The following is a 15,228-nucleotide window of genomic DNA, read 5'->3' on the forward strand; positions in this document are numbered from 1 at the left end:
ACCCCATAAAAATTTGAATTACACCCACTGAAGAATTTGCTATTCAATAATGGCTTTTATCTCATACTATTATCAAAATAAATATCTATTATACATAAACTTTTAAATATTATTCTTGAAGAAATATATATTTTTGACTTACACACACATTCCTAATAGAATGTCTTGTAACAAAAATATTATTTTATTGAAAAAATAATTTTCAATTAATGAGCCATACTACCTTTGAGTCCTATTGCCTCACATGGGTTTAGACAAATATTTAGAATTTTGGATGGTAGTGTCATCCCATTGTGAGAAAAAAGGGGAATGTGTAGGTGTGTGTAAAATTATCTTTTGTAACATATTTTCGTCCATCTTTTAAAAATTGCATATTCGCCCCATTATACAATGATTTTCTTTTAAACCTTTAGTTTTTTCCTTTTCATCCCTCACAAACATTAAATATGAGTGGGTCATGGAATGAATGCTCACTTAAATGTTTGTTCACTCATTTCATATTTAGTATTTTTCTTATAATAGTAGTTGTTTATTATTTGACATTTACTAATATTCATTTATTTGTTCAATGATTTATTAACATTAATATATTAAATATTACTATTACTTTATTAATATAATTGACTATTAATATTGATGAATTAGTATTTAATAATTAACATGTTATTTATATTTATTTTTATTATAATTATCCATTTCTAATTATCATTACAATTAATTTTTTATTTTATTTAAGTAAAATGAAATATTAAAAAAGTATATTACATAGGTTAAATCAGCAGAAACATTTCAAACAAACATTTGCAACACAACAATTTTGAACACACTCTGTCAAGCAAATCTACAAGGCGAGATACATTTCACACCATCTCCAGCATTTTCCTTAAAAAATCTCCAACAATTTCCAACGTCCCCAACTCATGCATATGTTTCATACCATAAATTTTGGGCGCGGGTGGATGACTTTTAGCCAGGCATGGGCGTTGTGAGCAGCCACTATGTGTTTATCAAATTTTTAGCCAGTCTATTGTTCATTCTTGTTGATTTCTCCCAGTCTCTAGTTGTTACCTTGTAAAATGGGCATAAACAAGCCGATTCGTGTCGACCCGAAAGCAATTGCACCTTCAGTGCATTGTCCTGCTGAAGTGTCCACCACAATAATCGTACTGACTGTATTAGGCATCGTTTTTAGCATTGGGATGGCCTTAGCGGCCATCTACTGGAAGTTTTTCTCCAAGCGCTGTGGAGAGCAGAAGGCAAGTATTTAATTTGTTTAATTATATTTCTTAGTCCATGATATCTTATTTTTAACTCACCAATCATGTTGGAGAATCTTAGGAATTTTAGAATTCTTATTTCGTTATTTTTATTGCAGGGTTTCGTTTTATACGGGATCCCGTTTTACACACTAATACCACCGTTTCTTCCCACACTTCGTTGGATAATAAATAAATTTAATTCCATCTCTTTCTTAATCTTTCTTTATCTTGTTTTTCGTGTTTCTATTTCTATTTATACATCTCTTGTTTACTACTCTAACTATTGACTGTAATAGGTTAATTTTATTTTATAAAATCTTAATTGCTTGACTTGCAAAGTAAATATTATCAATTCTAACTATTATTCCTATTTGTCCAGCGGAGTGCTGGAGAACAGGAGGAGGAGTCAATAGAAGCTCCAGGACATCATGGTGTTACAATGGAGAAACTTTCCTTGGCAGACCTGTCGCTTGCCACAAGTGGCTTTACAAACCAATCAAAGATTGGTTCAGGAAGCTTTGGCCATGTATTTTTGGGCAGGCTTGCGAACAACAGACAAGTTGCCATCAAGAGAGCTTATGCACGGAATGCCAACAAACAGATGGAGAATGAAATTGCATTCAGAAATGAGCTCTCATTCCTAACACGTGTCCACCACAGGAATGTGATAAGCCTCATTGGCTTCTGCGAAGAAGATGATGAGAGAATCCTTGTGTATGATTACATGGAGCATGGATCTCTTTATGAACATCTCCATAAAGAGGTGATAAGCCCACCTTGGGATTCTTGGGCATTCCGCATAAAGATTGCGCTGGATGTTGCGCGAGGTCTGAATTATCTCCATAACTTTGCTCTGCCCCCAATAATCCATCGGGATATTAAAAGTAAAAATATACTTTTGGACAGAACATGGAACGCTAGAATATCAGATTTTGGGCTCTCCGTACAAGCACCCATGGATGCAAACACAAGTTTTTTTATTCCGCCAGCAGGAACAAGATATTATCTTGATCCGGAGTACGAAACATCAGAGCTTCTTACAGGGAAAAGTGATGTGTTTAGCTTTGGGGTTGTACTTCTAGAGCTGATTACAGGAAAGATGCCATTTTATAAAGACAACAACGGGTCAAGAGGTCTTATACAATTTTCTTTACCTTTCATTCTGAACGGAGATTTGGGAGCTATTTTGGACAATCGAGTTCCAGTGCTACAACAAGATGAGTTTGATGCTCTGAAAGATATGGCTTCTATGGCAAAGCGGTGCGTTAATTTGGAAAGTAGATTTAGACCCTCTATGGGAGAGGTGGTCACTAGCTTCGAAAGCCTCCATGCTAACCTGTTGAATCCAATCAATGTAAATAACTAACTATTTTTTTCAGTTGCATCTGTAGGCGCCGTTTCCGTAATAGTAAAATGTGTACATATTTTTCACAAAATATGTTTTAACTATTAATTAGTGTTATCATATTATTATGTTATATTATACTTGAAATAAAATTGTAAAATCTTTTAATTATTTTATAATCTCTTTCTTTTACTCTTAATCTTAAACATTATATAGTTCTCTTTTTCTTTTTATAATTTTCATTTTTACTTAATTTTGAACTACACACCTTGAGCACCCATAGCAACTTTTGATGATGATAAGTTTAATATATGAGAATTAAATTTGTATGATAAGGATGAGTTCATTATATTCTTTAAACAAAATTTTCTTTTTTTTTACTCTATACATATTTATGAGAGATTATAACTATTTTACTTTTAGTTTTGACAATTTAGAATGCCTTTTTATTGTTGTAATACTATCAAAAGTCTTACTTAACAACAATCAATAACAAGTGTCATATATTTATGTTTAAATCTATATATTTTTTTAAAATATGTATATAAATATCATTTTTTTTTATGCATTTACTTAATAATATAATAATGTAATGATTTAGAAATACTATACATTAAATAACTTTTATTAGAATTATCAAAGAAAAGTATTATTTATGTTTAAATTTTTTCAATGTTTCTAGTTTAAAGAATTTGAATCATATTTTAAAATTGAAGGTTAGATTTTTAGTGGATTTGGATTATTTTTAATTATATTTATATTATTTGTAGGGCACATGCAAGGTAATTTGATTATGTTTTTGGTTCAAATAATCTATATCTTATTATATACTTTTAATTAATTATATTTACTTACTTTTAAGGATTCAATTCCTTTAGCCAATCAACTTATCAACAAATAATTTTCACATATTTAAAAATTTAATTTAACCATATAAACTATGAAATACACAAAAAATAATATAAGTCTTAATTTCTAATCAATTCATAGGCATTGCAATAGTTACACAATTTTATTTTTCTTAAATTCAATGCAAGAATAGTGTAGTAACCATGTCCTATTAACAATTGCCACATCATCCAATTGCTAGAAATGTGGAAACTAACCAATACAATCCAATTTTGAAAAGTCAATAATAATTTTATTTACCATAGTCAAGAGTTAGTAATTTGATCACCATTACAATATACATTTACATTACATTTTACATCATGTTGACCTACATATCATCCATCTATCAAAATGCATGATTAATAGTACATTTAGGATCACTAGATACATTATCCATAAGATAAAATGAAATGTCCCTTTACTGATTTTTATTGATATTTCCAGCCTCAAATCAGAACTTTAAAATCAAACAACCAATATTACAAAGATCTGCCAATTTCCCAATAAAACCCAAATCGGGTATGTCCAAATTAGTGCCAAAAACTTTACAACTTCACAAATTATTAATAAATCTGAAAATGGATATTTTTACAGAAATTTCAGTAGCATAACAGCCCACAAAATGAAATTTCCAGATTTGTATAGCCTTTACACAACAGCTCACAAATGTAGGGCAAAACTATGCTCAATCGGGCTCCCGAAATTAACACAAAAATGCCCGGAAACACCACAAAAACACTCATAAACTATCTCAGAAGTTTAATCACGACCCAATACATATATTCAGCTCTATTTTAACATCATAAAGTCTGAAATACAGTAGCAAACCAAACAGATATGAAACACTCAACTGAAACCCAAACTCAAACCAAAAACAACTCCGAAAACACCCAAATCAACACTATTCAGCACAAAGGCAAACTCTGTATGAGCATGCAAATGGAATGGCTTCAAAGTCCCATCCTTAGCCTTCCTGGAAACCTGCAAACTCCCGTTCTTGGGTCTCCTTCTCCACAGGTTTGGCAGCCTCTGAAGAACAACAAGAAAATTAGCAAGAATCAAGATGTAGAATGAGCCCAAAATGCCTCCAAACCCCTTTTAAAGAGGGCATAACCCTAACTCACGTCCAAGAGGGGTTAATAAAATATAATTTAATAATAATTTTTATTTATTAGTCCATTGGTTTCCAAAGATTAACCCCTTTTTCCAAAATTTCACCTTTTTGGAGCCTGCCTGCCTTAACAAAGTTTTTTTTTTAAAAATTATTTGAATAGGGGACATGACATAAAATTATGTCCAAATGATCATCATAAGATGATGGATTTAGTACTTCAATGTGCAGTCAACAATATGGCTCGATCAAGTGTCCATCTACAAGCTGTGGTCTCCGTAGCCACCAAAAATCATTAATCTGCTATCTGAGAAGCCTGTCAAATTTGAGGGGCTACCCCTTATTATATTATTCGAACAACTACTATGATCTCAATGAATCTAGATATCAAATCAAATGAATCAAAAAAATGTTAGGCCAGAGTAAAAAAGCCTACTATTATAAGGGCTCACAAAAACATTGAACTTTAGGCCAACCACCACCTAAAGGCCCTTCTCACATACACCCCTTTCTGTCAAGTTTTCAATTCCCATTGACAGAGTGTTTAGCTTCCCCAGGGTCCTTCCTGATACAAAGAACACCCTGACCATAGCACAAAAAGCCTAGAAATGGGGAACATGAGGATTGAATGAATTTGGTGCAGCCATGAAATATATTACTTTCCACATATGTCTAAGTAGTCTAATCAAGAAATGTGCCAAGGAAAATAGAACAAAAACATATCTACACATGCAAATAATGAATGCATAACTACTTATATACAATATAGTGAAATAAATAGCAACATACCCACTCAATTGCAATAATAACAACAATAAAGGCTTTAGCCAAATCACTTAAAGCCAAGTTTAACTATTAGAAAAAATGAAACCTATCAAATTCATTCTAACAATATTGGTAGACATAAAGAAAAAAATCATACTGTGTTCATTTATATTCCCCCTAAATTGCCACATTAGAGTCTCACAATAGAGTCTAAAATGCTCTGAACAATAAACATGTAATTAAAAAGGATTTCAATAGATCTAGAGTTAGTACTCATCTACATTTAGCTTAAGACATACATTGATTTATAATAACATATAAATTGAATCCATTTTAGGAAATCTAACTTTGTAGAGTTGTGGATTTAGGCAAGAGAACTCTTAAGAAACATGTCTTAGAACTCATAATATTCAAGAATTCATTAAGACAGATACATCTTACCAATTTCATGTTCTTCTTGCATCATTTTGATGAATAAAAACAACACCATTAAATTACAACCTATCCCCAGTCGTTGGTTTTTTATGTCAAGGTGGTCGGTGAACATTCCTACTCAAAACCATAAGCATAAGACCTGAATATATTACTAAAATCCTCATGCATCTCTTAAGTAAGGAAGGAAATATAAAGGTTATAAATGTAGAGCTTGAAACATTTAGCATGGAAAGAAATATTAGCATTCACAATTATGCAACATCCTTAAATGTCATTCAGTTTGGGAATTAGTTTATGCAAGTAAAACTTTGGTCCTTATCTTATAACCAGAACATATTTTTACTATCCTAGGGAGAGATATTCTATTAACTATGTGTGAAGCGTAAGAGTTCTGAGAGGGGAGGTGAATCATAACTATGTAGATTTAATTCAAGAATACTGATTACAATCCTTTAACCATTTATAAAAGAATAAAATAGTGCTGAAAATTCAGACATTCACCATAAACTAAAAGAAAATGTCAACTCATAAAATATAGAGACACAAATTTTATCGAGTGGGAAACCCTCAAAATTCCTCAAATGGGATTCGTTATAGGGAGAAAAACCACTCCATGAAGCTGTAATCTTTATTGCTTCGATTCCTTTACAATCACTAGAAAGAAATTCTCAGGGTGTTCAACCCTTTCTCTATCTTGCTATTCTTACAATCTCATATACACATATACATACAAGTGTATATGTTGCATCTATACATGTATACAAGCTTATAATATAGCTTTTAAATACAACTTCTTTTCAACACTTTTATAAATGTATGTATGCCTCTTTCAATGCCTTTTTTCACACACATCTTACTTCAAATTTACAAATGAACTATATAAATAGAGATAAACTTTGAACTTGATCGATTACATGAAATCAATTGAACCAATTAGGGTTGTTAAGAAACCCCCTTTTTTAAATGTTGTTTGAAAAACCAACTATAATCAGTTAAGACTCAAATTTGGCCTTCTCTTATAAAACTATCATCCATAACTCCTTCTCTTTTAGAACTATATAGGTAGTATGCCAAGTTTAAAACCCTCAAAAATATCTTGGAAAGAATCCATTTTAAACTTCAAAAAATGTCATTTTACTTTTCTTTAATGAACCTTCATTCAGTATTTCAGGTTTGAGTCATATAGTGCTTCTAAATCAGTCTTTATTTGAAGTTAGTTTTGAAGACAAGAAACCTCTGTTTGTGCTTTCCAAAACTCTATTTTTATTTTCTTTTACTTCCAAAACAAAATTCTATTTATAGTTTCCAAAGAAAAATTCTTTTGACAGTAAATTTTTTTTTCCATTTAGAAGAGAAAACCCAATAGCAATGAGCAAAACAAATTGAATCTTTTTGCTCAAAAAAATGTCATCATTCAGTTTGAACAAGTTGCCTCTCCTTTTTAAGAAAATCTGAAGAAGAAGAAAAATATTCCTTTATACCTGAGCAATTCAGTCAAAATTTTCATTCCTTCAAACCCCTTTGAAAATTTTTTCTTTTAAAAGAAAATGACATTATCTTTTAAACCCAAAACAAAAAAGATTATCTCTGATTGTTTTTTCTTTTCAAAAAAACATTTAGGGCTTTCATTAATAATTTATCCCAAACTTTGTTAATCATACTAAGACTGAGAAAAGAAAAAAAATCTTCTTTATAAAATCAGGTCACCAGATTTGAAGAAGGAACTTAAACTTTTAAATTTCAAGTAGCTAAAACTATAGGTGGAAATTTCAAATCCTCATCATTTTCTTTTAAAAATTTGAATACACTACACTAGTATAGAAATAGCATACTTGAAACAACCATTTCCTTTTTACCTAAAAACCCTTATGTATTTGCTCCAAAAAAAATTATTTATTTGAAAACAAAGATATCATCATTCACCTCGAGCATGCACATGAGATAAAAAATAAAATGAGTATGTATGAAACTAGTAAAGAAATGTCACATTATGAAGACCTGTGCCAGCAACCTATTCCATTCTTTTGATTGAACACATTACTTCCACTGAAGAACTAAATCTCAAGATCGCATGCCAAAGACAAAAGAAAACTTCCATATCAAGTGAGCTTTGCAGAGAAGACTATGATCAAATTGCTTTCAAAAATCAAGTGATTACTAGTTTGAAAGGAAGTCAAAAAACTTTTCTCACAAAATGCATTTTCCTTCAATCACAAATCACCCACAAAGAAAATTGAATTCCATAAACATTTCAAGTCCACCATAGTATTCTCACACTTGGTGTGAGCATGCATGTTCATTTAAGACCACATACTAACAACATCAATTTTTAACCTTTTTCTTTAATATCATTGCCGTCAAAATAGCACTTCTGAGTTTCTTTTTATTTTTTTTTGATTTCAATAGGCCACGTTTACAAAATATTTTAAATATTGCCTCATGTCATATATACAATTGTATTCACCACCTTTTAACATTCAAGTGCACTCATTTTGCCAACTTTCCAATGTCATCATGGTCAACATAGTGATAAGACAATAGGAGTTGAGGGTTTGAAGGACAATAGTTATGTTCCCTTCTACCACCCCCAAAGGTTGGAATTGGTTAATTCTTAATATGAGATGTATCAACCAAGTATTTTTGTGAAGTATCTATGCACTTTAATGCTACTATGTCCCTCGTATATGTAGTTTTAAGAAACATAATACATAATTAAGAAAAATCAACCAACACAATATTGTAGCTTATATTGTGAAATCTTATTGAATCACCAGACGTGCATATATTGAAGTTTCTAAAACAAAACGAGACAGTTAATGTAACAATAAGTCTAAATAATTCACATTATCTACAGTGCTATGAGCTTTGAGTGCATTAGAAGGTTTTATTCTAGAGTTTGGGTGGGGTTGTTTAAATACAAAAGGATTACAATTAATTTATAATTTCCATTAGAAGAAGTTTTAAAAGGAAAATACTGATATCCTTGTCCTTTGGAGACAACACAACCATTATGTTGGTTAACACTATTCTTTAATTACTAGTTTAGGGATTCCATACAATGTGTACATAGGACATTTTGGTGTAGGTGTTACAAGGGTTTTATTCCATCCGGGTGGAAGGGAACTAATTCAAATGCCCAACTATGCGTTGATTGACAAAATTAGATCATCTAATAGGGAGCTCTCTAACATTGGCTTGATAATCCAATGGATGACAATTTAAATGAGTTTCATATGCACTACAAAACTAGACCCATATGTCTCTCTCAAAACTAGAGGATTGAATAATAACTGGAAACAATAGTGAGCTATGATACAATTAGGCATGTTTTTGTAAGTTATTAAAGTAAACCTCAGCTTCCTCATCTTCATTCTTGCTTCTTTCAGCATTCTCCTCTTCTTTCCAATCTAAATTGTCAAGAAATTGTTCAATAATAAAATCACCATCATCATATTCTTATCCCATCTTTGTTCAAGTCAAATTAGCTCTGGTACTAGTTGTAACTTAATAAAAAAGAAAATTAAATCAATCAACGAAGAAGACTAAATATAATGACACAACTATTTATTGTGGTTTAGCAAAACTTTTGCTATGATAGAGTACATGACTACACAAGTCATTTATAGAAAGTCCATTGAATAAGAAGAGATAAGAGAGAGAGGGAACAATCATGATAATGGGACTTCATATCCCAACATATTTAAGCACTTCACACAAAAGGGAGTTGCAAGTGACATTCCTTTGTAAAGTTTACTTTCCATGTACTATAACTTTAGTCTATTCCCATTCAAACCCATGTAATGCATAGAACTAGATCAAGAAATACATGCATAAATGAATAATCTAATCAAATTGTAACACATTTCTTCACTTTTCTAATGTAATTTAGCAAAGAATCAATAAGAAGAGAACCTGTGTTATTTTTATGGTTCCAATTCCTTGTTGAACGTGCTCTCCCCTTCCATAACTCAAAGATCTCCTACTACCAAATCCTATACTCCCCTCTGAGGTTTCCTAGAAGCTTTGTTTTGAAGAAACCCCTAGATCCATAACTGACCCAATTTTCTCTCTTCACACTACTTTTCTCATCTAACAATTCTTCTTTTCAAAAAGATCTATACTTAGAATGTCTTTTATTGACTAACGTATTTTGCAATTATTTATGGGTTAATCATCATTGTCTAATCATTTAAATACCATTTCCACCTGTATAATAAGGTTAATAATAAGTTCCATAACATTTCCAATTCCTATAATAATGACGTTTAAATATAATAATTTGATCAAACACCAATGAGTTTAGCCTTAAACAAAGTAAAAAGAATATATCTTCTAAACTTTTAATTGTCATTAGATTCTATTTTTCTAGCACATTGTATCATGTAGGGAGTAGAGTAGAAATAAAATGCAAAATATAATTTAAATAAATATTCTTGAATTTTTGTGGTTTCTAGGTTGTTTAAGACAACTAATCATTGCCTTTGGAGAAGAAAGCCTTCTCTACCTTCACCACACTCTGCCTTGTCAAACTTACAACCAATCAAACACTTGCACTAATAAAGAAGTTAGTATCCATCATGATTCAATATCCATGTTAAATATCATGAATAATATTAACAAAATGATGAGACATTTTTGAAGTATATAGATAATAGCCAAGAGAGATGGGGTGCTGACTTAGGAGTATAGAAGGGATGAAAGATCAACCAGAGGTTACCTCCCTATCATCCAACCAATACTATTTTTATACTACAAAAAACTAACATAATCCATAACAACCCTAACAACATCAGTCCTACTATGATCAAATAGATAAAAAGGAAATGTATTCTAGCTATATAACAACATACTACTACTAATAGTCCAACAATTAAACTTATATAAAAAACAAAAAGCCCCATAGGGCATCAAGTTCAAATTAAATGATATCATTATAGAAAAAAGGAAAATAGACAATAGGGCTAACTACCCTCCTTCTTATATAGTTCCTCAACATCCTTCACCTCAAGTCCATCCCTCTCCGCAGTCACCCCTTCCTACTTGACAGATTTTTCCACGAAGGTCTTCATCCTAGCCCTCCTTAAGCCTTCATCCATCCTTGCATCTAAGCCCTCCATACCTCTACCCCTTAGCCTATAAATTGAATCCCATCCCAAGCCATTTCATCAACAATCTTTGAGCTAAAGTTACCATGCCCTTTTGAGAGCCAAAAGCCATACCCATACCCTTATAATGCCAAATTGAGAGCTCACAAAGCTACCAATCTGCCATTACCCATCTCCATTGAAGCAACTTTTGAGCATCTTGAGCATACATCCACAGAAAAAGGACACATCTACAGAATCAAGAAAGCATGGAGTGTTTTCTCTTGTGAGGTTTGCACTTCTTGTTTGCTTTCTTTGTCTAAGCATATATGTGAATTTAGTTTTTGGTTTGTGAATGTTTACTTTATTTGTAAATGTTCTTTGAATACTAATTCTTGTTCTACACCCATAACTCTAGCTAACTCAACCATGAACTCTTCATATTTTTCCACCAACTCCTCTAAATTTTCTAACATTGTTATGTTGTAGGTAAGGTAGTCTTTAGAAGTCAAATAAAATATAATCAAGATGCAAATGTAGAGTTAGAAGAAGGCCATCATAAGGCTACAAGGTTTCCCGAAGCCCAAATAATTTCTTTCCATGGCAGATGTTAATTATCCCTTTCCTTCTATGATCACCTAACACCATCTATAATTGCACTAGGGTATGAGAAAGATGTCATTATTATCTTTTTTTGTCAATTTTTTGAATCTAAGAAAATCCATTGCCTTCATCCTTTTGCAGAAATAAAAGGAGATCATAAAAGCATATCCACATATAATATTTTCAAACGAAAACTTTATGAGCCCATTTTCTTTCCTAGCCACATAGAAACTTGAAGACGTGTTAATTTTTCATAAAACATCCCTAGTAGCAAAACTACCCATGATGGTTGAGCCATCAAAATTAAGCTTAAACCATGTCTCATGGGGCAGGCTCCACACTATATTCTTCCTAGAGAAAGCTTTGGAGTTATCAAACTATGCCACCATTTGGCCCACTCCTCAAGTTGAAGTCCACTTCATATCAAGTCTATGCAAAGGGTTCAGGGGGGCGAGGGGTTTCTACCACTAGATTCCACTACATTAATTTAGGATTATGATAAGCTGATAAGCTACCCTCAAATTGGTAGTATCTTTATCGCTAAATATTCTATTATTTGATTCCTTCTAGATTTCCCATGGAACATAAGAGGGGGTTATTAGCCATAAGTTATTTAGGTATTGGTGGGGAGATGGGTCATTCTAGTGAAAAAATTATTTAGACCTTCATTAGCACATCAATAGATTCCCCATAAGACAAGTACCTCTCTCGACACCTCTGATGCAAAAGGGCAATGAATAAGAGGGTGTGGTATAGATACTATGTCCTAAAGATAAAGAACAAAGTAGTTTTCAATTTTGCATGCTCTCATTTTGAGATTGTTCATGTAGTAAGGATAGAACCATGTAAAGCCATCCACCAAAAAAAAAAATCTTTGGCAAGATCCACGAGTGCTAGACCTTTCTCCAATCTCTCTAGGCCATCCATTCTCCAAGGCAACAAAGGTAAGCCAACTTCACCAAGAAGTCCCTTCACCTATAATTGTTTAGTAGGTTTTGAAGTTCTAGAGAAAGACCCACCTATACCTAGTGTTGGATCCCAATCCATTGGTGATTCGAGGTGATATAGTTTTAGGTTATGGATCCATTACTTCTGGTGCATATCTCATGCAAATGAAGGAATTTAGTGTGCTTGATTAGGTAATCTTTGAGCCATTGATCTTCCTAGAAATCAATGTTATCACCATTACCAATAATCTAATGGCACCCCATCTTCAAAATTTTCTTGGTGTGCTTCATATTATTCAAAATTTTAGAGCCCTGGGGGAGAGCCTGGGTCCATATGGCATGATGAAATCATTCTCCTCCAAGGTACTTGACCCTCATAATGTTGCACCAATTACCCACCAAAATCATCAACTTCCAGCCAATTTTGGTTAGAAGGGCCTTATTCATATGTCCACTCCTTATATTTAAACCTTTAAGGTCCTTAGGATTTCAAAAAAATTCCTAGTTAACCAAACTCATCCTAGTTTGTTCCTCAATGTCAGAGCATAAGAAGCTCCACTATATTTTTTCAAGGATATCTTTGAATCTACTAGAGATTTTAGAAATGGAAAGGAAGTAAATTGGGATGCCCTACAAAGGAGCAGAAAGAAGTTGGATTTTCTCAGTGCTACTCGAAATTTGTCTTTCCAACCTGCAAGTTTTCTCTAGAAGTGTTCAACAAAATAATTTCAAAACTAATGTGAGACTTCTTTAATTATGAGTGGGATACTAAGATAAGTATCCAGGAGAAACACCTCTTGACATTCCATAATTTGAGTAACCTTACCTCTTAGGTTGGCAATAATGTTGAAGAAATACACTTTACTTTCCTGATAATTTATGCATTGTCTAGAGACCTCTATATGCTGATTTAGGATAGATTTCTATTCCCTAGCTTCATGTATAGACAAGATATCAAATAAGAAGGTGTCATCCACAAATTGTTGAATAGTTTCCATAAGACACAAGGATACAAGTCAAACACCTCTTAACCTACTAGCATTGTTTGTAGAAACCAAATTTCTACCAAGGACCTCTATGACAATAATGAAGAGATAGGGGGATAGGGTGTCACCTTGGCGTAGCCCTTGGGGTGAAGAAAAAAATCCTCCAAGAGTTCTATTAACAAGCACCGAGAAGGTGGTAGTATTAACCACATTTTTGATAGTTTTGATAAGATTTTCATTAAAACCAAGTTTAAAGAGAATATAAATAAAAAATACCCTCCTAACCTTATCATAAGCTTTGTAAATATCAACTTTAAGAGCCATCTTTGAGTTCTTGCTCCTATTGATAGAGTGGATAACCCATGTGTAGTTATGACTACATCCAAAATATACTTCCCAAGGACAAAATCATTTTGGTAGGGACCAATAACTTACCAAGGGGGGGCTTGATTCAGTTTACCATCATCTTGGAAAGGATTTTATAAATTGTGTTGCACAAACTAATAGGAAATTTTTTTTGTACATGTATATGGTTATCAGTATTAGGGACAAGAAAAATGAAGGTCTAGTTGAGTTTCTTCAATAAATTTCCCATTCTGACAAGGTCTTTAGCAACATGGATAAAATCATACTTGATAATATCCTAGAATTCCTAAAAAAAAGGTAGGGGGAAAACCATCAAGACTGGGGGCTTTGTATTGATTCATGCTAAACATGAATTTTTAGACTTCCTCCTCCTTGACCTTAGCAAACATGTACTCATTCATCTAGTTATACACAACTAGGTAAAAAATCTCAAAATATCATTTTGCATGTTATTGTTGACCTGCACAATAGGGTGGTTATAGAGGTCCTTGAAATAGAGATTGAATTTACCTTCTATCACCACCATATCATTAATCTCCTAATCATTATCATCCACCAAAATGTTTATGGTGTTACATTTTTTTCTTCTTGATGCTCATCTATTGAAAAAGGCCATATTTTGGTCACCCTCCTCCAACCACTAAACTTTTGATCTTTGTCTCTAGAAAAATTCCTCCGAATTAAGGTGATGGGGACACAACCCAAGAACAAAATGGACACAATAGAAAAGGGAAATTGTATTAACTGAAAAATAAGCTAGTACATTCAGCACAGAGAAAATAAACTTCAAAACATGCCCTAAGGGCTTACAATAGCATAAATGTGGAGATAATTTCTCCCTTCAGTACCTGCTCTCAAACTCCCCTCCGAACTGCCTTTTACAATGCCAAAAATCTCCTTAAATAGACCCCGGAGGGTTAAGGACTAGGAGTACATTCTAGAAAGTGCTAGTAGGCATCCACTGACCAAATAGAAGGTTCCAAAAGCTGCATTAGAAGTCGGCACAAATCTAGAAGAATCTAGAAATGGTCACCAAACTTTCGGGAGGCATAACTTTTGAACCGTAGCTTCGATTGACGAACCACTTACATTTTTGAAAAGCTCTCGAAGCGCTCTATAGCCCTATGGTCAAGCTTTGCTTGTCCCCCATTTTTTGGCCCTTTTTGAGGTCATTTAATGTCCCTAACTTGACTTTGAAGCATTCTTATGAGGTCTTCAAAACCCAAAAAACTGCAATAACTTTCAAATCGTGTGGCCTTTTGACTTGATTCTTTTTCTGGAATGCTCTAAATCACAATTACATTCATCTGGCCAATTCACACCTTTTAGTTTACCAAAATGATGGCCCAATTACATGCTCCTATTTTTTTAGGATTTTCTAGCATATTGATAGTGGAACTGTGAGAGTTGGAAACTTTATTTGTCCCAAATGGGTG

At 32.7% G+C, this 15,228-nt stretch overlaps 1 pseudogene; it reads left to right on the top strand.

The window, feature by feature from the left end:
* Positions 1-1,076: 1,076 nt before the first annotated feature.
* The window catches only part of LOC149528010 (aluminum-activated malate transporter 13-like), a 34,939-nt pseudogene continuing 20,787 nt past the window's right edge, over positions 1,077-15,228 (top strand).

The sequence above is a fragment of the Cupressus sempervirens genome, chromosome 11 (assembly GCF_028749045.1).
Source record: "Cupressus sempervirens isolate cs-2001-9-10 chromosome 11, ASM2874904v1, whole genome shotgun sequence".
In the NCBI taxonomy this organism is placed as follows: Eukaryota; Viridiplantae; Streptophyta; class Pinopsida; order Cupressales; family Cupressaceae; genus Cupressus; species Cupressus sempervirens.